Here is a 25220-nt window from a genome sequence, read left to right on the forward strand (position 1 = left end):
CTTCTTTGTCTTCTCTCTACATGTTTCGCCTTCCCTCAGACTTCTTCAGGAGTTTTTCAACAATCTCCCACTGCTCATGTATCCAACATCTATCCACAGGGCTTTCTGCACGTCCCAAAAAAACTTTCTCAGACGTACAGCTCAACACATCCCCGACTCTTACTTCATAACGTCTCAATAGTTCAAATTCATGGAACACCTCATCTCACATTTGTTTAAACTTTTCAATCTTGGGCGAAAAAAAACGCCACCCACCTTATGTCAGAGAAAAAGCCGCCATCGAGTGAATCAACGTTGATTCACTCGATGGCGGCGTTTTCTCTGACATAAGGTGGTGGCGTTTTTTTCGCCCAAGATTGAAAAGTTTAAACAAATGTGAGATGAGGTGTTCCATGAATTTGAACTATTGAGACGTTATGAAGTAAGAGTCATAGAAACATAGAAACATAGAAATGACGGCAGAAGAAGACCAAACGGCCCATCCAGTCTGCCCAGCAAGCTTCACACATTTTTTCTCTCATACTTATCTGTTTCTCTTAGCTCTTGGTTCTATTTACCTTCCGCCCCCACCATTGAAATATCTAGCTTGATTAGTTAGGGGTAGTAGGGGTAGTAACCGCCGCAATAAGCAAGCTACACCCATGCTTATTTGTTTTACCCAGACTATGTTATACAGTCCTTATTGGTTGTTTTTCTTCTCCCCTGCTGTTGAAGCAGGGAGCTATGCTGGAAATGCGTGATGTATCAGTCTTCTCCCATGCCGTTGAAGCAGAGAGCCATGCTGGATATGCATCGAAAGTGAAGTATCAGACACATGTGGTTTGGGGTAGTAACCGCCGTAACAAGCCAGCTACTCCCCGCTTTGTGAGTGCGAACCCTTTTTTCTTCTCCCCTGTCGTTGAAGCAGAAAACTATGCTGTATATGCATTGAAGGTGAAGTATCAGGCTTATTTGGTTTGGGGTAGTAACCGCCGTAACAAGCCAGCTACTCCCCTCTTTGTGAGTGTAAATCCATTTTTCCACATTTCCTCTTGCTGTTGAAGCTTAGAGCGATGTTGGAGTCACAGTAAGCATGTGTATGTTTATTGAATAAGGGTATTGTCTCCAGGCAGTAGCTGTCATTCTGGTGAGTCACCCACTCTTCATTGGCGGCCTCTTGACTATATGGATCCACAGTGTTTATCCCACGCCCCTTTGAAGTCCTTCACAGTTCTGGTCTGTTGAGCTGTACGTCTGTTGAGCTGTACGTCTGAGAAAGTTTTTTTGGGACGTGCAGAAAGCCCTGTGGATAGATGTTGGATACATGAGCAGTGGGAGATTGTTGAAAAACTCTCCTGAAGAAGCCTGAGGGAAGGCGAAACATGTAGAGAGAAGACAAAGAAGGATTAAGAGGATTGACGTTCTTGAAACACATGAATCAATGTGTAATGCGACTCTTTCTGCTTACAAAACAGATTATATCTAAATTTGGTTAAGTGTTGTGAAAAGAATTGTCTTTGATGTTTAACTTGAATCTTTGATAATTGAAGTATATAAGGATTAGTGAGATTTGTATGAATGGTATGTAGAGTGTATGGGTTGTGTATGGGTATGATGAAATAGTTTTTAAAACAAAAATATCTATTGTGTGGGGTATTATGGATTAAATGTGGGATGTGTTTTATAAAATTTTCACCAATAAAGATTGAAAAATGGGATTGATGTCACAATATATTTATTAGCTGTCATATGACAGGGCAAAGGTAGCGCCGGCGCCATTTTGTTTTTTGTCCCCCGACGTCAGGAGCGTAGGAGATCGCTCCCGGACCCCCGCTGGACACCCAGGGACATTTGGCCAGCTTGGGGGGGCCTCCTGACCCCCACAAGACTTGCCAAAAGTCCAGCGGGGGTCCGGGAGTGACCTCCTGCACTCAAATCGTTTTGCCGTACGGCCGGCGCCATTTTGCGCAAAATGGCGCCGGCCGTACGGCAACACGATTCGACTGCAGGAGGTCGTTCCCGGACCCCCGCTGGAACCCCAGGGACTTTTGGCCAGCTTGGGGGGCCTCCTGACCCCCACAAGACTTGCCAAAAGTCCAGTGGGTGTCCGGCGCCATTTTGCACAAAATGGCGCCGGCCGTACGGCAAAACGATTTGACTATAGGAGGTCGTTCCCGGACCCCCGCTGGACTTTTGGCAAGTCTTGTGGGGGTCAGGAGGCCCCCCAAGCTGGCCAAAAGTCCCTGGGGGTCCAGCGGGGGTCCGGGAGTGATCTCCTATGCTCCTGACGTCGGGGGACAAAAAACAAAATGGCGCCGGCGCTACCTTTGCCCTGTCATATGACAGGGCAAAGGTAGCGCCGGCACCATTTCTACAACGCACCGCAGGCCCGAGAGTAAAAGATCACACCGGGACCCCCGCTCTGGACCCCAGGTAATTTAAGGCATTTTGGGGGGTTCGGGAGGGTGGGGGATTTATTTTAAAGGGTCGGGGTGGGTTTTAGGGTTGTTTTAGTGTGCCGGTTTTTCCGCCCTCCCCCTTCCCCTCCCCCTTCCCCTGATTTACGATTTTTGACGATAAATCGTGGGAATTCCTATTGTATCGCGCTTCTAACGATTTTTGACGATTTAAAATATATCGGACGATATTTTAAATCGTCAAAAAATGATTCACATCCCTAGTCTAGGTGATGGTGCGCCAGATCTGTCCTTTGGCTGCCATCAAGGTCTTGGCTGCATGGTTGCCAAACTGCATGGCATAATGTCCCATAATCCCAGCAATGATCATCTCATTGAACTTCAACACCCTCAGATGAACACTCTCTCCTGCCTGGCTGCCTGAAGGGGGTGCCACTTCCACTTTCGGAGAGGTGTCGTCCTTTTCCTGACTCTTGCTCTCACTCATCTCTCCCCTCCCTTCCTCCCCTCCTCTGCACCTGCCCTACAACTCCCCTTCTCTCTGCCCTCTCTGTCTATCCCTAGCCTGTCGTCTTCCTCCCACCAAACTGACCTGCCTATCCACTTCCCCCTCCACCTCCTCCTCCAATCCTTTCCCCCACTCTATCTCATTCTCTACTACTGTCCTTGACCCTACTCTTAATCTTACTCCTCCTCATTCCCCTAGCACTCCTGCCCTCATTCTCCCTCCTCCTCTGCTTTCCTCTCTCCTCTGCCTCTCATGCTCTATTGTCTCCACTCCTCAACACCACCAAGCCTCACCACCACACCTCACATTCCTCCTCACCAATCCTCCTCTACCTCACCACTATGCCTCACTACTCCTCCTCGCCACTCCTCCTCTGCCTCACCACCACACCTCATCACTCTTCCTCACCATTCCTCCTCTGCCTCACCATCACTCCTCCTCCTGATACAAACACAGACAAAGAGGACAAACTGACAAAAGTTTTTACTCACACAAAGAATACAAAGGTAATGTGAAATAGATGAGAAGAGGAGACAAGATACACTCAAGAAATCGAAATCTATAAGCACCTATTCCAATTAATTCACTCACCAACTCTCCTCACCTCTCTCTATCGCCTGACACACCTCAAAGAAGCAGCTGCAGGATGCCGATATATATAAACCAGAAAAATAATGCACCATGCAGAAATCAATGCGCACCACGTAAAATGACATGTGATGACCTGATGCAAGATATGATGTGCTGATGCAAAGTGTAACATAATTTCCTATGCGATGCAATATACAGGAAATTATTCTAACCACATCCATTATTTTAGTACCACACTATTTCTGCTATATTATTTATAGCAATTTGATGAATCTAGGCTTAAGACAATAACTTACAAACTGACATGCGGGCGCACATTTGCACACGTGTCTGCCTGCGCCCAGGTATGCGGCCATTTTATAACATATGCTGCATATGCATGCATGCTCTAAAATAGCTTTTTTTAAAAATCCACTCAGCATGCGTGAGCCCGGCTTATTCACACATCTGATTGATGTGTGCAACGGGCTTTTAAAATTCACCTTTAAGGGAGGAACTTATTGACCATAATTCAGAAAGTGCTTGTTAATGGAGTCCACTCTCATGAAGATAAAATGAGCTGTAGGGTAGCTCAGGGATCAGTGCTAGGGTCATTTATTTTCTATATCTTTATTGGTGACATTACAGAGGCATGAGGAAATTATACGCCTGTTTCCAATAATTTGATGGATAAATAACCATTTGTGGGCAGGAGCAGAGGTGCCGAGGAACTTGATAATGGAAAGCTTAGGCAAGATGTGCTCATCATAATACCTTTATTCAGGCCCTTGTGAATAACTTTCAAAAAGTTTAAAAACATATTCAGTAATGGTCAACCTAACATTTGACTATTCATTGCCTCCAGGGGTAAATCTGTGCATATTTTTATATTATGATATCATTGCATCAATGTAAAGTCCTTGCATGGTTAAAAAAGATATTTGAATTGTGTAGGTACACATACAAAAATGGTACGGTGCTTCAAATATTTATCTTAAAACAACACAAAATTCCTTTAGTCAAGGAGGTTGTGAGCACCTAGGGCAGCAAAATATAGTTTATTTGGACAGAAGTCCTACAATACTTTTTGCAGAAATGTTCGGCTGCAGAGAGGAAGGAGCTTGTGTGGCTTTTTCTGCTTCCTGAAGATTTGAAAAATGAATTCCTTTGACAAACGATCTGCTATTTCAGATTTGTGCAAGTAAACCCATTTGTAAGATATTTGTTGTTTTTTTCGTACTGCACTGGCTGAAAAGTTAAAACCTCTTAAGATCCACACTGTCAAAAACAATTGTGTTGCCAGCATTTTGACAGTGGTTTTCTGCAGCTATATTTCCAGAAACAATAATACATTCTGAGGCAAACTGAACTAGTTTTGATGTCAAGATGGCATCAGCAAACCCCAGGGAACAGGACTCAGTACTAACTAAATTAACTTGACTAATAATGTTAGGTGGCAATTAGAGCAAATAGCTGAGAACCTGGAGACAAGGGTTTAATTCCACTGTGCCCACAGGTTCAATGATATGGTGCCAGTCCATTGAGCCATCTAGTCTTCACAGCCTACCTTTCAAAATTATGAAACCTTTTGATAAGTGCAGTGCATGTTTGAATCAATATAATACAAATAGCTTGGGGAATAACTGGCTATTCTACTTTCCTGCCGGGAATCTGCAGGCTTGTAAAAGTAAACAGGTTGGAAGCCTACAGTTCATGGTTTGCTGCAAACTGCAGGAGACAAATGGGTGTTTATTTCTGTGACTGATGTCCATATCAGACCATAGTGTACCTTCACCAGCGTGTGGTTAGGCTTTATGACAAAATACATTGCCTGAAAATTGAACTCTCCATGAGTCTCCACATGAAAATTATTTGCGATAGTCTATTTAAATGCTTACCATGTTCAATGATAAGTGCCTTGAATACTGTGCAGTGTGCACAATTTAAAATAGCAGCCAAAGTTAACATCTGCAGTTATTATCAGACGGTATGGTTCTTGACAACTAATTTGGCAGCGTGTGTCATAATTACTATGGAGATATTACCAGGTGAGAATGAAAAGCAACATGATTTCAAGGCACTGCTAATAGTACTGGCAGGCACATAAGGGTTTTTCTTTCCATCAGTAATGTTTGAAGTACTTAGAAAAGCAGCAGGTGTTCTGCTTTTAAAAAATGATGATTATGACAATTGTCAGAATTAAAGTAAGCCAACACCCTCCTCCTTCTGGTTGTGCTGTGGAAGAATCAATAGAACTTGAGGTGCTCAACAGATTATTAGCTCTATAAAACATTGAAACCTAATTTTCAGCTCATATAGAAACACAGGATATAATGGCAGATAAGGAACACTGGGCCCATTTAGTCTGCTCAAATGTCATTTCTGATGCAATACTTTATTTCCCAGCTGATCACTCATTTTCCCCTTAGCTCTTCACAGCTAGGGATTTTCTGTGCTTAGCCCTTGCTTTCTTGAATGCCATTACTGTTTTTATCTCCAACACCTCCTCCAGAAGGCAATTACATGCATCCACCATCTTTCCATTCTTTTCTTTGAAGGAATAGTTTCTGATTATGATTCTTAGTTTATTCCACTGAAGTTTCATACTCTTGTTCAAGAGTACTCTCCTCTGAAAAAGGTTTGCTTTCTGTGCCTAATTTATATTTTTGGAGTACTTGGATATCTTGATCATATCACTTCTGTCTTTCATTTTCTCTTGAATATGCATATCTAGGTGCATAAGTCTCGGCCCACATGGCTTTTGGTGTTGACCCCCCACAATTTTGATATTCCATCTCTAAGCTGCTTCCAGGTTGTCTATATCCTTTCAAAGATAAGGCATCCAGAATTAGACACAATAATCCAGGCGGATCCTGCTAGAAATGCCTCTCTTTCTCTTTATCCTGCCATTTTTCTGGCTCTGCCTCTGGCCACACCTTATCACATTAGTAGTATAATGGGTACACGATCAATCAAACTGATTGACAGGTGAGATAAGGATGACAGCAGCCAATCAGTGTTCACTTCCGGTCTAAGCCCCGCCCATGCCCCTCCCACCCCCCATAGAAGTGAATGGGGGCGTAGCCACGCCCCCTCCTGCCTCATCCCACCCTCGACCACGCCCCCATGCCACACACCCTTCCGGCCCAGGCCACACCCCTTCCGCCCCTGGCCCCGCCCCAGACCCCACCCCAGACCCCATCGATGCTCCTCCCCTCCCAATAGAAGTGAATGGGGAGCCCCTCCCACACCCCACCCATTAACTGCCCCCCCATGATGTCACGGATGGCCCTGCCCACACCCCAACCCCAAGCCACACCACCCTGTGACGTAGCAGGTATGACATCACCGGAAGTCCACCCCACACCGCCCCCAAAAACACACCCCTAAAGCGTCATCAGAAAGGGTCCTGTCGCTTTTTTAATGATGTCAGAATTAATGGACTCTGGCTGTTTTTGATGATTTCACCGGAAGTACAATACAAAAGTCCCGAAATATGCGCTCCTAGAACATCTGATGCCTTTTAATGATGTCGGAGCCGGAAGTATGCTTTTAGGAGGCAGGAAAACTGCAGGAAATATGCTTTTTTCTAGCCACTCTGTTTTAAAAAAAACAAACAAAATACAAGCTGTTAGGAGGTTGGAAAACTGTGGCTAATTCTGTTGACAAGGATTTGGTTTTTTTAAAACAAGTGATTGAAGCTACCTGTGATGAATTGCATGAACTGCAGGATCAAACTTTGCAAAAGACAGGTTTTTTTTTTTTTTTTTTTTGCAAAGACTAGGGACTGGAGTAGTTTATGGGTATGCTGTCACTCAAACCCCCAAGCCAAACCCCCCCAGTGATGTCACCAGAAGCCCAAGCCCACCCCTCCAAGCCCTTGCTGTAGATAGGCATGCCCCAATAAAAGTTACCAGAGAGCAGGCAGGAAGCTGTGATTCATTCTGTACACAGAGACAGGGAGAATCTCTCCCCCCACACCCCCCTTCCCTCCACCCCTCTCTGCCTCAATCCTCCCTGCCAGCCTAAAATCTGTGCAGAGGATAATTGAAAGCAGTGGGGGGTATAGGTTTGCAAATGGTAAACCACAAGGCTTTAGTTTTGTTTTAAAAAAAACAGACTTCTGTATTTTACAGCCATATAAAAAAACAAGAATGCACCAGCGGATCTTAAAGAAAATTTATAATGAGCCAGGAAATACCGGCAGTTTTGGCGGTATAACACCTCTTTTGCAGGCAGCTAAAGCATGTATGCCGTCTGTGACCAAGAAACAAGTGATTGGCTTACAGAACAAGATGCTTATTCTTTACACAAACCTGCTAGGGTACGATTTAAAAGAAATAAAACCATAGTGCCAGATGTGGATTGGCAATGGCAAGCAGATCTGGTTGACATGACCGCCTTGTCTGGTTATAACAGAGGCTACAAATACATTTTGATGGTGATAGATGTTTTGTCAAAATACGCATGGACTGTGACCCTAAAAACAAAAACAGGTCGTGAAGTGGCCGAGGCCTTTGAAAATATATTTAAAGGTGGTCGTGTTCCCAACAAAATACAAACAGACAGAGGTAAAGAGTTTTTAAACAGATCTGTGAAGAGTTTGTTAAAATACAGGGGCATTCATCATTTTGTGACCAACAACGATGTTAAGGCAGCAGTTGTGGAGAGATAGAACAAGATGCTTATTCTTTACACAAACCTGCTAGGGTACGATTTAAAAGAAATAAAACCATAGTGCCAGATGTGGATTGGCAATGGCAAGCAGATCTGGTTGACATGACCGCCTTGTCTGGTTATAACAGAGGCTACAAATACATTTTGACGGTGATAGATGTTTTGTCAAAATACGCATGGGCTGTGACCCTAAAAACAAAAACAGGTCGTGAAGTGGCCGAGGCCTTTGAAAATATATTTAAAGGTGGTCGTGTTCCCAACAAAATACAAACAGACAGAGGTAAAGAGTTTTTAAACAGATCTGTGAAGAGTTTGTTAAAATACAGGGGCATTCATCATTTTGTGACCAACAACGATGTTAAGGCAGCAGTTGTGGACACAACTGCTGCCTTAACATGTGGACACAACTGCTGCCTTAACATCGTTGTTGGTCACAAAATGATGAATGCCCCTGTATTTTAACAAACTCTTCACAGATCTGTTTAAAAACTCTTTACCTCTGTCTGTTTGTATTTTGTTGGGAACACGACCACCTTTAAATATATTTTCAAAGGCCTCGGCCACTTCACGACCTGTTTTTGTTTTTAGGGTCACAGCCCATGCGTATTTTGACAAAACATCTATCACCGTCAAAATGTATTTGTAGCCTCTGTTATAACCAGACAAGGCGGTCATGTCACCCAGATCTGCTTGCCATTGCCAATCCACATCTGGCACTATGGTTTTATTTCTTTTAAATCGTACCCTAGCAGGTTTGTGTAAAGAATAAGCATCTTGTTCTGTAAGCTGCTTTCAATTATCCTCTGCACAGATTTTTATTATTTTGAGGAAGAGAAAGGAAGGTTGATATCATAGCCTGCTTGTGGACAAGTGGCCTGTCTAGGAGAAAACAAATCAGCAGAGTAAAGGAGGAGATTAGAAATTAGGAGAGGATCTTAGATAGCAGGAAGAAACATAGCATTTTCAGAAATCTTAGCTGTGTATGGTAAAGGGAAAGGTAGGCTGTGTCAGACCAGAATTCGTAATATATGGCAGAAGAGCTGGTGAAAAGAAAGGGTTTGGGATATTTTAGGCATTGGAGGTGATACATGGAATGATTGCACTGGAGGGATGGCTTGCCTCTCTCTGAGAAAGAAATCAGGATCCTAGCTGAACAGTTCAGATCATACATTGGTAAGAATTTATCTAGATGAAGGGGTGGCAGACAGAAGCAGAATAAATGGAGCTGTCACCACCAGTAAACAGTTAGTTGTATAAAAAACTCAAATATGTGTCTCTCATCACTACTTGTAAAGAAAATGGACAAAAAAGGTGATCTATTTAATGTTTGGGTACTTGCCAGGTATTTGTGACTTGGATTGTCACTGTTGGAAACTGGATACTAGGGTTGATGGACCCTTGGTCTGACCCCATATGGCACGTCTTATGTTCTTATGAGAATAGGTAGAAGGATGTGCAGAGAGAAGACAAAAGAAAGAGGACAGCTTGGAAAGCTATGAACAGAAATAATTATAGCCTAGGTAATACAATTCCAGATTTGCCAGATCTAGTGACAGGAACAGATCTATATATTGTGGCCATGAAAATATGATCATTGATTCATTCCCATGGACAAATTCTTTACTAAATTTTATATCCCTACTTGGAACTTTAGATCGGCTCAGAGGGGCCTATTGGATGTCCCTTCTATTAAAATGGTCAGCTTTGACATTACATGTGAAGGTGCATTTTCTTTTGTTGCTCTGAATTCTGGAACAGCTTACATTTGAGTTAAGAATGGTGTTTTATTCTAAAAAATTTAAATCTAGTTTGAAGACACTTTTGTTTCAATTGACTTTTGAATAGCTCTAGCTTGCAGTTGTTTGTTGTTTTATTTTTTTACTAGAGTGTTGATGTTACTGTTAAATTTTACTAGCTTTGGTTTGCAGTTGGGTCTTTTATATGGGTGTTAAATTTAAAGCCGTATAGTTTAGTCTTGACTTATATTGTCCAATATTTTGTTTTTTACTTTATTGTATTTTTATTTTACTATTTTTTTGTGTATTGTTTTTATGCTGATTTTATTCTAAGTATTATTCTAAATCATTTAGAGCCTTGGCAACTAGAGATCCATAAATAAAATGAAATGAAAATAATTCAATTAGTCTCCTTAATAAGCTTAATTCTTTCAGAAAAGGTAGGCTAGGCAGAAAAGAGGAAGGAAAGCAATTTACATTTAAAAAATGTAAAGAAATAGAAATGCAGGGGCTAGAGAGAAAGAAGGGTTGCCATGAGTTACCTTGAAAAGGGGAGATAGCTCTACCATTTATAATGGATTGATCTATAGACCTTTATATACAGAAGAGTTGGATAGAGATTTTCTCAAAGAAGTTTGATTGTAATGCAGGGGGAGGAATTGCTAGTCATTTTGAGATTATGGTTCAGAATTATTAGACTGATGTTTTATTTGTGTTTTACTGTTTATTAAAGCTAAATAATGTTGTAAATAACTTTGGGAAATATCAGTAAAGTGATTAAAAAAGTACATTTTAAATAAATAAATAATAGGATGGATGTTGATGGGACCACAGTGTTGTAGAGTCAGAAGTAAAGAAATCTTGGACTCCTTTTAGGAGGGCTTTCCTTAGACAAATAGTAAGATAACCTACCAGGGAGAGTATGATAAAGGAAATGGTATTTACAGATGGAGAAATTGCTTCTAATGTCCAGGGAAGTAGTCACCTAAGCTTCAATTTTCATTAGTGTGTATAATTTAATATAAGTATTAAAACAGTGAGAGGTCATACAAATTGCAAAGTCCATTTCCTTGCCTTGGCATTCGGGTCGTACACTCTGGTGTGTCTAGTTTGCCTTCCAGCATCTCCTGTTCCAGTCTCTCCTGTTCCAGCGTCTCCTGTTCCAGCGTCTCCTGTGTCTGCTGTTCCAGCGCCTCCTGTTCCTTTGTCTCTCCATCCCTGGTAGTACCCTTCAGACTGATCTCACGGTACTGACCTTTGCTTGTTCTTGACTATTCTTGATTGCTCCCTGGATCTGATCTCTGCCTGTTCTCTGACTACTTTTGATCGCTGCCTGGAACTGACCTCTGCCTGACTATGGACTACTCCTGATCGCTGCCTGGAACTTGACCCCTGCCTGACCTGACTACTTCCAGTTTGACCACAAGTACCGACCCCTGCTTCGACTGACCATTCTGGACTGACACTCTGGCCTTGACCCTCGCTATGCTCTCGGACTCTTTGTTCTGGCCTCCTGTGCCTTTTGGACCTTCTGCTCTGAACATCGAGCACATACCCTTGTTCGTGGTGGACACACCCCTGCGCTTCCTCTTGAGGAGATCCTGTGAGGCCCACCTAAGACCAGGCGGCCCGGGTAACCAAGGGCTCAATCTGAGGGAACCCCGGGTTGCTATTGGTGAAGTTCCTGCTAGCCTCTGTCTCCTCCTGTGCTCCGCCTTCTGGTGGCAGGTTCTCTCCGGGTCTGACCAGAGGGCCGTACCAACACTGCACCAGGCCAAGGGTCCACTTCCAGTGCAACAGGTTGCCAAGGCCATGGACTCATGGAGTCTCCCGCCTTGCAGGCCATCCCTGGCCTAGCCACCCATGTCCGAGAACAGCAGCAAACAATTGAAGTGTTGGTTTCATCCGTGGAAAGACTACGGTCTCAGCTACAGGACTCCTTCAGAGCCAACTCAGGGGGTTGGGCTCAAACCCCACCTCCACAGGCATCCCTGGCCCTTCCAGTTCCACCCTGTTTTAACAGGGATCCGCACCTCTGCCGAAGCTTCATCAATCAGTGTTTTATGCAATTTGCACTGCAGCTTGCATTGTTTCCAAGTGAGACCACCAAGATTACCTTCAAACTCTCTCACGTCTTGAAGGGAAGGCCCTGGCATGGGCTTCCCCACTTTGGAAGCATTCTGATGATATCCTCCATCATCTCTCCCACTTCATGATGGTCTTCAAGTGGACCTTCGAGGACCACAGCTGACAGGCGGTTGCGGGTCATCAGCTTTTCCACCTCCGACAAGGCTCACATACACTCACCGAATTCACAGTGGAATTCAGGACATTAGTCACTGAACTGGGGTGGCAAGTGGACTGCCTACGGGCAATCTATCTGGATGGCGTGTCTCCTGCCCTCAAGGACAAGCTAGCTGCTCATGAGATTCCTACATCTCTAAATGACCTGATTTCCCTGGTTGGCAAGATTGATCATCGCCTTCGTTACCAGGAGGTAAAGGTCTCCCGGCCTCCAGCCTCACGGCCAGTCCATGCTACAAGTCCCCAGTTGAAGGCCTTACTGGCACCTCCTCCACCAACAGAGGAGACGATGCAGATCAATCGCAGGCGCTTAACTCCTGAGGAGCACCTTCATCGCAAGAAGGAAGGCTTTTGCCTATACTGTGGTGGTTCCGGACACCTCTGACAATCCTGCCCTGTACGTCCGGGAAACTGCAGAGCCTGAGCCTGGCGGGGGTCCTGAGCATGGGCGCTAATATTACTGGCCCTCAATTGCTGCTTCTGGTGTCCCTTTCTATGTAGTTACGTTCTTTTGCCACAACCGCACTTGTGGACACTGGCGCAAATGGTAACTTCATTCTGAAAGATATCGTCACCCTGCTCCAGATTCCTCTTCAGCCTCTGGAGGTGTCCCTTCACATAGCATCCATGCAGGGAGAACACCTCCCCAGACGCATCACTCATTGCACCGTGGCCTTCTGCCTTTCCATAGGAACACTTCATGAAGAGATCTCCCTGTACGTCCTAAAACGTTCTACACATCCAGTAATCCTAGGATTTCCATGGCTCCAGGTTCATGGACCTCAATTCGACTGGCAATCCTTACAGTTGATTCAGTGGGGGCCCCAGTGCCAGGACTGTTGTTTGTGACAGGTAGCTCCAGCAGTCACCATCCTGACCTCCACAACCCTCACCGGGTTACCTGCTCCATATTTCGATTTCCAAGATGTCTCTAAACAGAACGCTGACATCCTCCCTCCATTCCGCAAATTCAATTGCCCCATTGAGCTCCTACCAGGTACCATGCCTCCCAAGGGCCGGACCTACCCTCTTTTGCTACCAGAAACTAAAGCAATATCTGAGTACATTAAGGAGAACCTGAGTAAAGGTTTCATAAGACCTTCTGATTCCCGGCAGGAGCCAGATTTTTCTTTGTGAAGAAAAAGAATGGCAGCATATGTCCTTGCATTGACTACCGTGGGCTAAACGCCGTGACATGCAAGGATCGTGTTGCGTCCGTCGGTCTTCGACAGCTTCGCCCCTTTTGCCTCACCTTATTCTTGGCTCCTCCCGCTTACCTGGGCAAGATGGCTACCGCCGCGTCTACAAGCCAACCTCTCTGGTGCCCCCAGAACGGCTATGGTACAGCCTCCCGCCATTGCTCCTCCCAGGTAACTATGAGGGTGCGCACACACGCACAACCCATGTCTTTGTACCACCCTTGGCGCAAACCTCGAGGGTGTTCCCTCATGCTGACGTCACACCATCCGGGTATATTACCTTCACTCATTTGCTAGCTCCCTGAGTTAGCAAGGACTCAAATCTGTTCCTGTCTACGCTACTCTGCCACTTCCTTGCCGCCGCAGGAAGCTCTCTCTCTCTGCCCTTCGGGGTATATGCTAACCTGGGTACCCAGATCTTTACTAAGTTAGATCTTCGAGGGGCATGCAATCTGGTATGGATCCAACTGGAGTATATCTGGAAGACCACTTTCAATACTAGGGACAGCCATGAGTACATAATAATGCCGTTTGGACTTTGTAATGCTCCTGCAGTCTTTCAGCACTTGACGAATTAAATCCTTCGGGACCTACTATATTCATTTGTCGTGGTATATCTAGACGATATACTAATCTTTTCCAAAGACCTGAAGTCCCACCTCTCACACGTCCGAACCATCCTCCAAGGTCTTAGAGACAACTGTCTCTACGCAAAATTAGAGAAGCGTATCTTCGAACAGACTTATCTTCCATTTCTGGGCTACATTATCTCCAATCGTGGTTTCACCATGGACCCTGAGAAACTCCAAGGCATTCGAGACTGGCCCCAGCCAGTAGGCCTCCATGCCTTACAGAGATTCCTTGGATTTACAAATTATTACAGGAACCTCATCGCTAACTACTCCACGCTAGCTGTTCCACTCACGGCCATGACCAGGAAAGGTAGTAACCTTCAAAGCTTGAGTCCCAAGGCTCAAGCTGCTTTCCACGCCTTGAAAGAGGCCTTCTGCATCGGACCCTGCCAACATCACCCGGATCCTAACCACCCCTTTGTTGTTGAAGTGGACGCCTCCACCATTGGGGCAGTGGCGGTCCTGAGCTAATACTCCTCCAAAGGGTCCTTAGTACCCTGCTCCTTCTACTCACACATATTTTCCCCCGCAGAGCAAATCTACATAATTTGGAACCGTGAACCTTTAGCGGTAAAATTGGCCCTCCAAGAATGGCATCCTTTGCTAGAAGGAGCCCAGCATAAATTTACGATCTTCAAAGATTACCTGAACCTCGAACACTTAAAAGAGGCTCAGCTATTAAACCCCAGGCAGGCCCGCTGGGCGCTGTTCTTTGAACGTTTTAACTCCGCTACTGTCCAGCAGCAAAGAATACCCGAGCGAATGCTCTCTCCCTCTCTCTCGAGCCAGAGGACATGCCAGAAACTCCCAGGCACATCATCGACCCAGCTTGTATAACCCTCGCAGCTACCAACATGGTGCAGGCTGAGAAGACGGTGGTTCCTCACCGTCTCCGGGAGCGTGTCCTCCACTGGGCCAACAACTCAAAGTTTGCCAGCCATTCCGGCCAAGCTCGGACCCTTGAGATGTTAAGAAGACATTACTGGTGGCCCAGCATGATTAAGGACTCCCGCAGTTATGTAGATTCCTGCCTCATCTGCGCACAGCAGAAGCCTCCAACTGGCTCCTCGTGGGGACTCCTCCAACCTCTTCTGCTCCCACCGAACCTTGGTCAAGCATCTCAACTGACTTCATCGTCAATCTGCCCTGTCAAAGGGCAACACAGTCATCTGGGTAATTATAGACCGCTTTTCGAAAATGGGTCACTTCATTCCTCTGCCGAGTCTCCCCTCGGCTCCTGAATTAGCAAGGCTCTTTCTGAAGAATGTATTCCGCTTGCATGGACTACCCAGAGAAATTGTTTTGGATTGTGGGCCACAATTTGCCGCCAAATACTGGAAATCCTTGTGTACCAAGTTCAATATCACTCTGAACCTGACATCAGCATATCACCCTCAAGCTAACGGCCAAGCTGAAAGGACTAACCACTCACTAAAGATGTTCCTAAGGTCCTACGTCAATGATCAACAGAATGAATGGGCCGACCTCTTGCCATGGGCCGTGTTAGCCGACAGTACTCACGTCGCCTCGCTGGACCAGCACTCGCTGGACCACAACTCGGTGGTCTTTGGCTGTCAGCCACGCCTGCCTCTTCCAGTGCCACTTTCGGTTCCCTCACCTGTGACTCAGTCCACAGCATAGACAATACATCGCTTATGGAACCAAGTCAAAGAAAGATTAACCCATGCAGCCAAAAGTGCTAAACGATTCAAGGATGCTCATCGTCGCACTGCTCCCTTGTTCCGACCTGGCCAGAAGGTTTGGCTGAGTACAAAACACATCAAGCTTCGACTCCCATCTCAACATCTGGCCCTCAAATACATTGGGCCATTTCCGATTCTCAGACATAAAGGGGCAGTTACTTACCAGCTCCAGCTTCCTCGCAATATGGGTATACGCAACACATTTCATGTGTCCCTCCTGAAGCCCCTGGTATTGTCCTGGGCTACCAGGCATCAACAGCTCCAATGCATGTCTCGATGTACGTCAGCATCTCGATGTACATCAAAGTCTCGATGTACGTCGGCATCGAGGCTGCAGGGAATATCTTCTTGCCTGGGAGGGATTTGGGGCCGAGGAGAACTCTTGGGAACCCTCACAGAATATCCTTGATAAGACTCTATTGTGAGACTTCCATCAGGCTCACCCAGACAAGCCTCAACTGAGGAGGGGGAGGCCTAGAGGGGGGGTACTGTTGCACAACCCATCTGTGCTCAGCCAGCGCCTGGGCCTGCTCACCTCACCTCTGCTCCAACGAGTCCCAGATTGTCCTCCCCCGCTGCTGCTGCTGCTAGCTCGGCTTGGCCTCGGCATCCCACAGCAGTGACCGCCGGGCCTTCTACCTCCCACCAGGCTTCTTGGTAGGGCTAAGCATCCTCCATGGCATCGTCCCCACCCCTAGGCATGCGCGCGCGGACCGCCTGGTCTCTTAAAGGTCAATGGCGGGTCCCAGCTCCACGGCGTGTCCTGATTGATGTGTATACTTAAGGAAGTGGTCAGACACCACTTCCTTGCCTTGGCATTCATGTCATACACTCCGGTGTGTCTAGTTTGCCTTCCAGCATCTCCTGTTCCAGTGTCTCTTGTTCCAGTGTCTCCTGTTCCAGCATCTCCTCTGTCTTCTGTTCCACCATCTCCTGTGTCTCCTGTTCCAGCATCTCCTGTTCCTTTGTCTCTCCATCCCTGGTAGTACCCTGTGAACTGATCTCATGGTATTGACCTTTGCTTGTTCCTGACTATTCTTGATTGCTCCCTGGATCTGACCTCTGCCTTTTCTCCGACTACTCTTGATCACTGCCTGGAACTGACCTCTGCCTGACCACTGACTACTCTTGACCGTTGCCTGGAACTTGACCTTCTGCTCTGAACATCGACTGCGCACCCTTGTTCATGGTGGGCACACCCCTGCGCTTCCACTCGAGATCTTGCGAGACCCACCTAAGACCAGACGGCCCGGGTAACTAAGGGCTCAACCTGAGGGAACCCTGGGCTTCTATTGGTGAAGCTCCTGTTAGCCTCTGTCTCCTCCTGTGCTCTGCCTCCTGGTGGCAGGCACTCTCCGGGTCCGACCGGAGGGCCATACCAACCCTACCCCATGCCAAGGGTCCACCTCCAGTGCAACAAAAACCACAAGACATGTAAGTTCGGACTTATCTGGATAAACACTGATTTATCTGGCTAAGTGGCAGTGCATAGCCGGATAAGTAAAAAAATAAAATGCTACTTAGATGGACAAGTAGCGCTTTTCATACTTTTCCAGTTATGTAGGCCTGCTGCCACTTAACCAGATAAATCAGAATATAGCTGAATAAGTGCCACTACTTAGTCAAATAAGTTGGAAATTGACCAGATTAGTGTGCACAGTTCATATATTTTTACTGCCAGTTCTACAAGGATACGTATGTCGATTTTAATCATGTTACGATTATTTGACACTTTTACCTACCATAAATTGGCTTTTACACATATGTCAGGGTAGTCTATAACATGTGTGCAGCAATAAAATAATCAGATTTACCAACTAGTCTACCAGTTCACCCAGTCCATCTGCAGCTCATGAAGACCTTCCTGGATCTTCATCCTAAAGTCCCCTCATAGCAACCAGACCTCTACCCTTTCATTTTTTCACTTTTACAATATTTATGATCACTTGCACCTGATATTTAACTGAAGGAAATATACACAAGTAAATGATTTATGCATGCCACTTTTGGCTGGTTTTCAAATAGCAACTTACGCGCTAGAGATGTGAATCAGAACCGGAATCTGATCCGTTCCGGTTCCGATCCAAATCTTAAAATTTTTATCGCCCAGCCCGATTTGAGTTCTGATTATCGGCTGTGCCCGATCCGATAATCAAAAAACCCTCCCCCACCCTCCCGAATCCCCAAAAAAGGTTTTAAAATTACCTGGTGGTCCAGCGGGAGCGCGGGGAGGGATCTGCCACTCTCAGGCCATCGGCTGCGTTAATAAAAATGGCGCCGATGGCCCTTTGCCCTTACCATGTGACAGGGCAAAGGTAGCGCCGGCGCCATTTTGAATATTGGCAATACGGCCTGAGTGCAGGAGATCACTCCCAGATCCCCGCTGGACCCCCAGGGAATTTTGGCCAGTTCGGGGGGGCCTCCTGACCCCCACAAGACTTGCCAAAAGTCCAGCGGGGGTCCGGGAGCGACCTCCTGCACTCGGGCCATATTGCCAGTATTCAAAATGGCGCCGGCGCTACCTTTGCCCTCACTATGTCACAGGGCCCTCACTATGTCACAGGGCCCTGGACTTTTGGCAAGTCTTGTGGGGGTCAGGAGGCCCCCCCGAACTGGCCAAAAGTCCCTGGGGGTCCAGGGGGTTCTGGGAGTGATCTCCTGCACTCAGGCCGTATTGCCAATATTCAAAATGGCGCTGGCGCTACCTTTGCCCTGTCACATGCTAAGGGCAAAGGGCCATCGGCGCCATTTTTATTAACGCAGCCGATGGCCTGAGAGTGGGAGATCCCTCCCCGCGCTCCCGCTGGACCACCAGGTAATTTTAAAACCTTTTTTGGGGGTTCGGGATGGTGGGGGAGGGTTTTTTGATTATCGGATCGGGCACAGCCGATAATCAGAACTCAAATCGGGCTGGGCGATAACAATTTTAAGATTTGGATCGGAACCGGAACCGATCAGATTCTGGTTCTGATTCACATCTCTAGCGCTTAAGTTGCTATTTGAAAACCAGCCAAAAGTCTATAAGTGGCTTGTTACCTTGCTGAAGGTTGAGCAAAGCAGATCCAGCGGCAGTCTGGTGAGCCAGGTCATCAAAAACAGACAAAAAGTTTTAGGAATCCTGGTAAGTCGTTCAGGATAGGATCTTAACGTTCTCATAACGGTGAAGCCCAGGCCAGGGCTTGTCCTTCTAGGAACGATAGGATGTAGGTGGCTTTGGAAGCTTCAGTGGGAAAGAGGGTAGGCTCAGGCTGTAATAAAAAATGCATGCTGCATTGATTAACAAACCCTCTGCATACCTTGGCTTCACCCATAAAGTAGGTAGGATAAATGTACAGTGGTCTTGAGGATTACCACTGGAGACAGACTCCCCGCTGGTCCACCAGGGAGTTTTGGTAAGTCTTGGGGGGGTCAGGAGGGTGGAGGGCTTTAAATGTTTATTTAGGAGGCCGAATACAACGGATATCTGTTGAATACGTGGGGAGTCGCGATGCGTTTCACCTCCCCACGTATTCAATAGATTGCAAAAAATAAGTTGCGGATTACAAATACGTGGAAAATGGATGCACACCCCTAAAATCTACCTTACAGAGTTCAAAATGCAAATTCCTCCTCTGAACTAAGCATGTGCCTGAGCCCAGCTTCCCTTCAAGCAGCTAAAATTGTGCAGGTTGCAAAACAATGCATGCATTTTTAATTGCATTGAGGAAAGGTGGTTTTCAGATGGTGAATTAAAGTGGAAGCTACAAATTAGACAGAAGATGGAAGGAGACCAATGTAAGGGGTGCTCACAGGATAGGAAAGAATATTGGCAGATGGGATAGCCTAGTTATTGGAGTGGTGGGCTTGGGACCAGATGAGCATAGTTCAAATCTTGATCTTACTCACTGATGCCTTTTCTTATTTTGGGAAAGTCACATCATTGTTCATTGTCTCAGACCATAAGCTCTTTAGGGTATGGATTCATCATATTTGCATGACATCTGTAATATGGTGCTCTTGTTTAAAATGTTATATTTAGCTCTCTCCCCTTCACTGGAGGCCACCTTCAGAGACTGTTAAGCACAAGCCAGCTCGCTGCAACATCTGGAAAGTGCTTAGATTCCAGCCATGGGATCCTGGATTCACAGGATCCAAAGATCACCCCCAAAAAACTGTAATCCACACAGTGGTTGTGCTCAAAATCAAGAAAACATAATTTAATTAGGGTCCACAAATCAAATTCCAGTAAAAAGCAGAAAATTCTGCAAATAGTCCAAAACACATAAAAATAGGAGAAAAAGCTTCTTAGAAAGTTCACAGTTCTCCAAGTGGTTACTCACTCTTCTCTCATGAAGCCCATGTCATTAAATAGAAGATTTTTTCACAAATTACCAACAAGACCCCTTTCTCCTCAAGCCCCAGTTTCAGACAGGAAATTACTTCTCTTTCAACCAAAACTTACTGGTTGCAGACTTCCCCAGTCAGATTCAGAAATGGCATCCCCATGGGTTAGGAGTCCTAATCCTTCCAAATGATCTTCTTCTCTTGTCAGAGAGATGCTGGTCTCTCCAGTGTTTACTAGAACCCAAGCACATCACTGAGGTTATCCCCATGAGTTCTCAAACAAGATATCTTATTCTTAAACCAGTCTCCTTAAAGTTCCTCCCAGTGCCTTGTGAAAGCACAATATATACCACCAAAATGCCCCCTTTTTTTTTTATACCAACATTCAATCTCAATTGAGATATCACACTGGTTTACATTCAGGTACTGTAGGTATTTCTCTATCCCCAGAGGGCTTACCATCTAAGTTTTTGTACCTGAGGCAATGGAGGGTAAAGTGACTTGTCCATGGTCACAAGGAACGACAGTAGGACTCAAACCCTGGTCTCCTGGTTTATAGTCCACAGTTCTAACCACTAGGCTATTCCTCCTCCCTTTGTAGGAAGGGAAGATACCTTCTATTACTCACACTACGCCTCCTGAACCTCCCATTGCATGAAAATCCTTCATTTTAATGAACAGTACAATCTAGTGAACCCAAACAGGGGTCACACATATAAATGTTGAAAGAAAGAAATAATAGTACTAAATAATAGAGAAAAAATGCTATAAATGAACCATTATGTAAAGAATAGGAAAATGTGAGAGTTCCAAACAGTGATGGCACTTGCCAAAGCCTTATATTGATGTAAATGGCTACTGTCCTTTGTCATGTGCAACACTCTATAACTACATTCCTCTTCTGGAATGAGATTTGGAGAGGGGGGACCTGAGAGAAGTGCTTGAAGAAGAAAACCCCTTCTGTGCTACCACTTAAGCAAGAAAAGAAAGTGTGTGAACTACCAACATGGCATTTCCTACACCAGAAAAGCCATAGATGTCAATGTTCAAAGCAATTCAGAGGGATAACTCACAAGTTAGCCTTGTAAATCCAAGTTATCCATTTACATTTTTACCTTTAATTATTGACCTCATGGAAATTATCAGTGCATGAGTACACACAATGTATTTGAAATTAGAAACATTTTTTAATTTAACTTTAAAAACTTTTTTTTTAACATTTTAAACTATTTACAATCATTTAAACAAAAAAGGACAGGGAGGGGCCATCTAGGAAACAAACAAGTAACCAAACCCTCCCCCTCAGGGAAATAGGGCATCTCAAACTCAGACTTAAGAGTCTGCTCAGGATGGGTGTTATCTCATGGCAAGAATCTAGACAACCATGGTCAAGCACTAAAGGGCCTATCAATGTGGTTCACCATCCTGGAGCAGACTCCCAAGGACTGCTGCTTTTCCACCATCATCAACACTATAGCCTCAAATTGGTGCTGAGAAAGAGGTTCTTTGCCAGGAGTAACTGCTGTGGGGTTGAGGGTGGCAGAGGAAGCAGAGGGAGACATAGGCCTCCCTCAGCCTGCAATGGCTGGCCATCCTGAGTCACTGCATCCCTAATTCTCTGGACAAACAGGGGAGGAGGACCTACTAGGGTAAGAAGAGAGTGTTCTTAGGGTGTAGGCCTGGGGTGCACCTTTTGGGAGTAGAGGGGTGGGTCCACCAATGCATCTTTCATTGGTGGTATATGGGGTGGGGGAGGAGCCAGTGGTGGCTGGTGCTGCTTCTGTGGGGGCTGGGGCTGGGACATCGCCATTGCCACTACCTGCTGCTTCTTCTTTCTCCTCATTTGAGGATGACCACGATGACAACGAAATGTTGCCTGTAAAGACAAAAACAATTGTGTGTCATGTGGTGTAATTACATGCTGCACAGTATGATGTGCAGGATGACAGAGGCACTTAGGGGAATTCTCTTTTCATGGAGAGGTGAAGGCAAAAGGAAGCACTGTTATCTATGGCATAGCCTTGTCATCATTGTGATGCCTTCCATATTGATAGGTGAAAGGACATCCTGATTATTGATGTCAGCAGGATGTAATTTAATGGAAGCAACTATTTGCTAGGTGGTGAGAGTAAGAAATGTGTGTCAGGGTTGACAGTGACTGCTAGAGTAGTACGTAGCAAGACATGTAGCGTAGTGATGCTACACATTATTTTATTGGACAAGGGCCATATTTTTTGCCTCAAAATCCATGTTGCAATGGGAGTAATGTGCCTGAAAGCAATCCAGCTAAGCTAGAGTATTTCTTTCCAAAATTACTCAAGGATAGTGAAGCCTCTGACAGAAAGGTAAGTGAAGGAAGGTTAGTGTAAGGTGAAGGATGAGACTGGGTGTGGCAGAGCTGGGGGTGATTAGTGTGGGGATTGATGGAGAGAGGACATAGATGGAGCTTGTTAGCACTTCCCAGTTGGCCTGAGCAATATCTTACCTCCAGCCCCATCACATTGAGCGCATAACCAGCCCAGCATTCTTTTCCACTTCAGGCACAGCTCCTGGGCCTTCTTCAGGTCTTCAATCTATAGGGACAAAAAGATGATCTCCATTAAGAGTGAACTGTTGCTATCAAGGTGAGTGCCATACTGATAAGTTACTATGGATTGGTAATATTAATAATGTGAGTAGTTGTAGGATACCTGACCCTCCCCCCTATAGCCCTCATGCATGCTCTGACCCTCTCCACCCTTCCCCCACCCCTTTATTAGCCCCATCATGTATGTCATGACCCTCTCCACCCCTTCCTCACCCTCTCTAGCCCCCTTACTAGCCCTCCTATGCATGGTTTGACCCTCTCCATCCCTCCCCCTCCCATCTAGCCCACTCTACTTACCCCCACCTGTAGGAAGTGTCTCTCTCCATCCCTTCCCCACCCCCTCTAGCCTCCCTACTAGCACCTCCTTGCATGGCCCAACCCTCTCCATCCCTCTCTCTTCTAGTCCCCTTCTAGCTCCCCCATGCATATCTTGACACTCTCAACCCCTTCCAACTCCCACTATAAGACCCTCCAATGCATTGACTGACCCTTTCCACCTCCATTCTCCCCATTCTACTTACCTCTGTGGGTAGGAGGCACCATGATTAAATGCAGATCTCAGCTTCCTCCAGGCAGTAATATTTGTTCAGAGATTCCATCAGATCCCTGGAGCAAAAAAAAAGGTTTCGCTCATTTGCCACCACCAGGGCCACCAGCCATTGGATGTCCCTAGTGGTGATGTATGACTGTAGTGCTGGCCGAGGCATTTTGGCTCCCATGCCCCAGCAGATCCAGAAGTTGTACAAGACAGAAATGGGCGTGTAACGAACTCACACACATGAGCATATCAGCTATATTATGTGAGTGTCTATGCATGGATAGTACATGTGTATGTTTACGTGCAGGAATGTGTACATTTTCCGCAATATGCACATAATTTGGAGCATCATTTAAAGTTCCTGTGCTTCAGCACTTTCACCCACATATGTGTGTTTCTGTGCACATGCACATTTGTTTTAAAGTTATCATCTATATGCATTATTTTTGCTGGAAATATCCAAGCATGTGCACATTTCTGCATGTATTTTTCCTTTGGGCAATTTTGAAAGGGAATGTATGCAAGCACTTTCCTTTTGAGAACTGGTGCAAAATTCATGGAAAAAAGCACCCACAGAATTCACATCTACCCACATATTTTTTTAAAAGTTACAAAACAAAAAAATAGATAGATTTTAGCAATGTTTAGGAAGTAATAATATGCTTTTAATAACTAAAAGTATGGAGAAAATAAATTTGATCTTCAAATCAAAGCGTGTATCAATGTTTGAGTGCCAATTGAAAGTGAAATGGAGTTGTTGATTTCAATTGAAAGTAAGGGTACACGTACAATATGTTGCCACTTCATAGTAGATGGAGGATCTTACTAGAATAGGCTAAGGATGTCAAGGTAAAATATGTCAATAATCAAAAAACACAAAAAAGGTGCATATCAAAAATTTTCAGGTAGAATATTCTAGAGGAATGGTCCCAGAGGGAAATATATGCTGAATTGGAATAATCTACTGCCTCTCGCCTGCAGTGCGCCACAAGCAGTGGTCAGACACCAGCACTAAGATGTCATGTCATCTACCAAACTTCTTAAAATCCTTATATGCAATTTTTTATATGTATCTTTATGTGTAAATCAATCAAATCAACACATTTTCAAAATCTTTATGTATCTTCCACTGGTGCCTAATACATGGTGACCAACACCTATACCCTTATCTGCATTGCCCATCACAGCCAGTGCCTTGACAGCGTCTAGCTGTCTTTATCAGGGATCAAAACATTCTTTCTGGAAACAAAGCACATAAAAGAATTAAAACACATATTCATCTTTTGGAGAAATAAATTTAATAAAACAACTGCAACTCATAGGCACATGGTTAACATGGAGCATGGATAGCTATCAAAGATGGCAGCACACATACAGAGCACTGAGATGCCATCTTATATACAGGTAAAATATGTAACATATTTATTTGCTCAATGATTGACTATTGCCTAAAACTGGCCCATATTTCATTATGGGAATTATACAAATTAACAAACCATGCTAATGGAGTCATTGATCCTGTAGAATTTACTATTATATGTAGAGAGCCCTACTGGGTCTCTGCTAAGAATACCATACTATTAGGGTAAGTAGAAATAAACCTTTCCAAGTGGTTTACAGCTCCCTAATGTGGGCTGTTGTGTTGGTTGCTTCTTAGTGATAAAAAAAGAGAGAAACATCTAGAAGGGGTGTGGCCTGTTTTACTTGCATTTTATAGGAGGGAAAATGATGCTGTTACTGCTTCTGTTTTCTTCCTATTTTCTTGGGAAAGAAGACCCGGGCCTTATGGGTTAAAGCAGGGTTGCTCAAAACAGTTCTTGGGGCTCCTTCAGCCAATTAGGTTTTCAGGCTATCCCTAACGAGTATGCATGACATTTATTTGCATGCACTACCTCCTATGTAAATATTTCTCATGCATATTCATTAGGGATATCCTGAAAAGCTGACAGGCTGGGAGGGGCCCGAGGACCGATTTGAGCATATCTGGGTTATGGTCTAGGTTAGAAAGGTAGAAAGAGTACCTTTTTCCCATTATTAAGGAATTTTA

This window comes from Rhinatrema bivittatum, chromosome 3 (assembly GCF_901001135.1).
Source record: "Rhinatrema bivittatum chromosome 3, aRhiBiv1.1, whole genome shotgun sequence".
NCBI lineage: Eukaryota > Metazoa > Chordata > Amphibia > Gymnophiona > Rhinatrematidae > Rhinatrema > Rhinatrema bivittatum.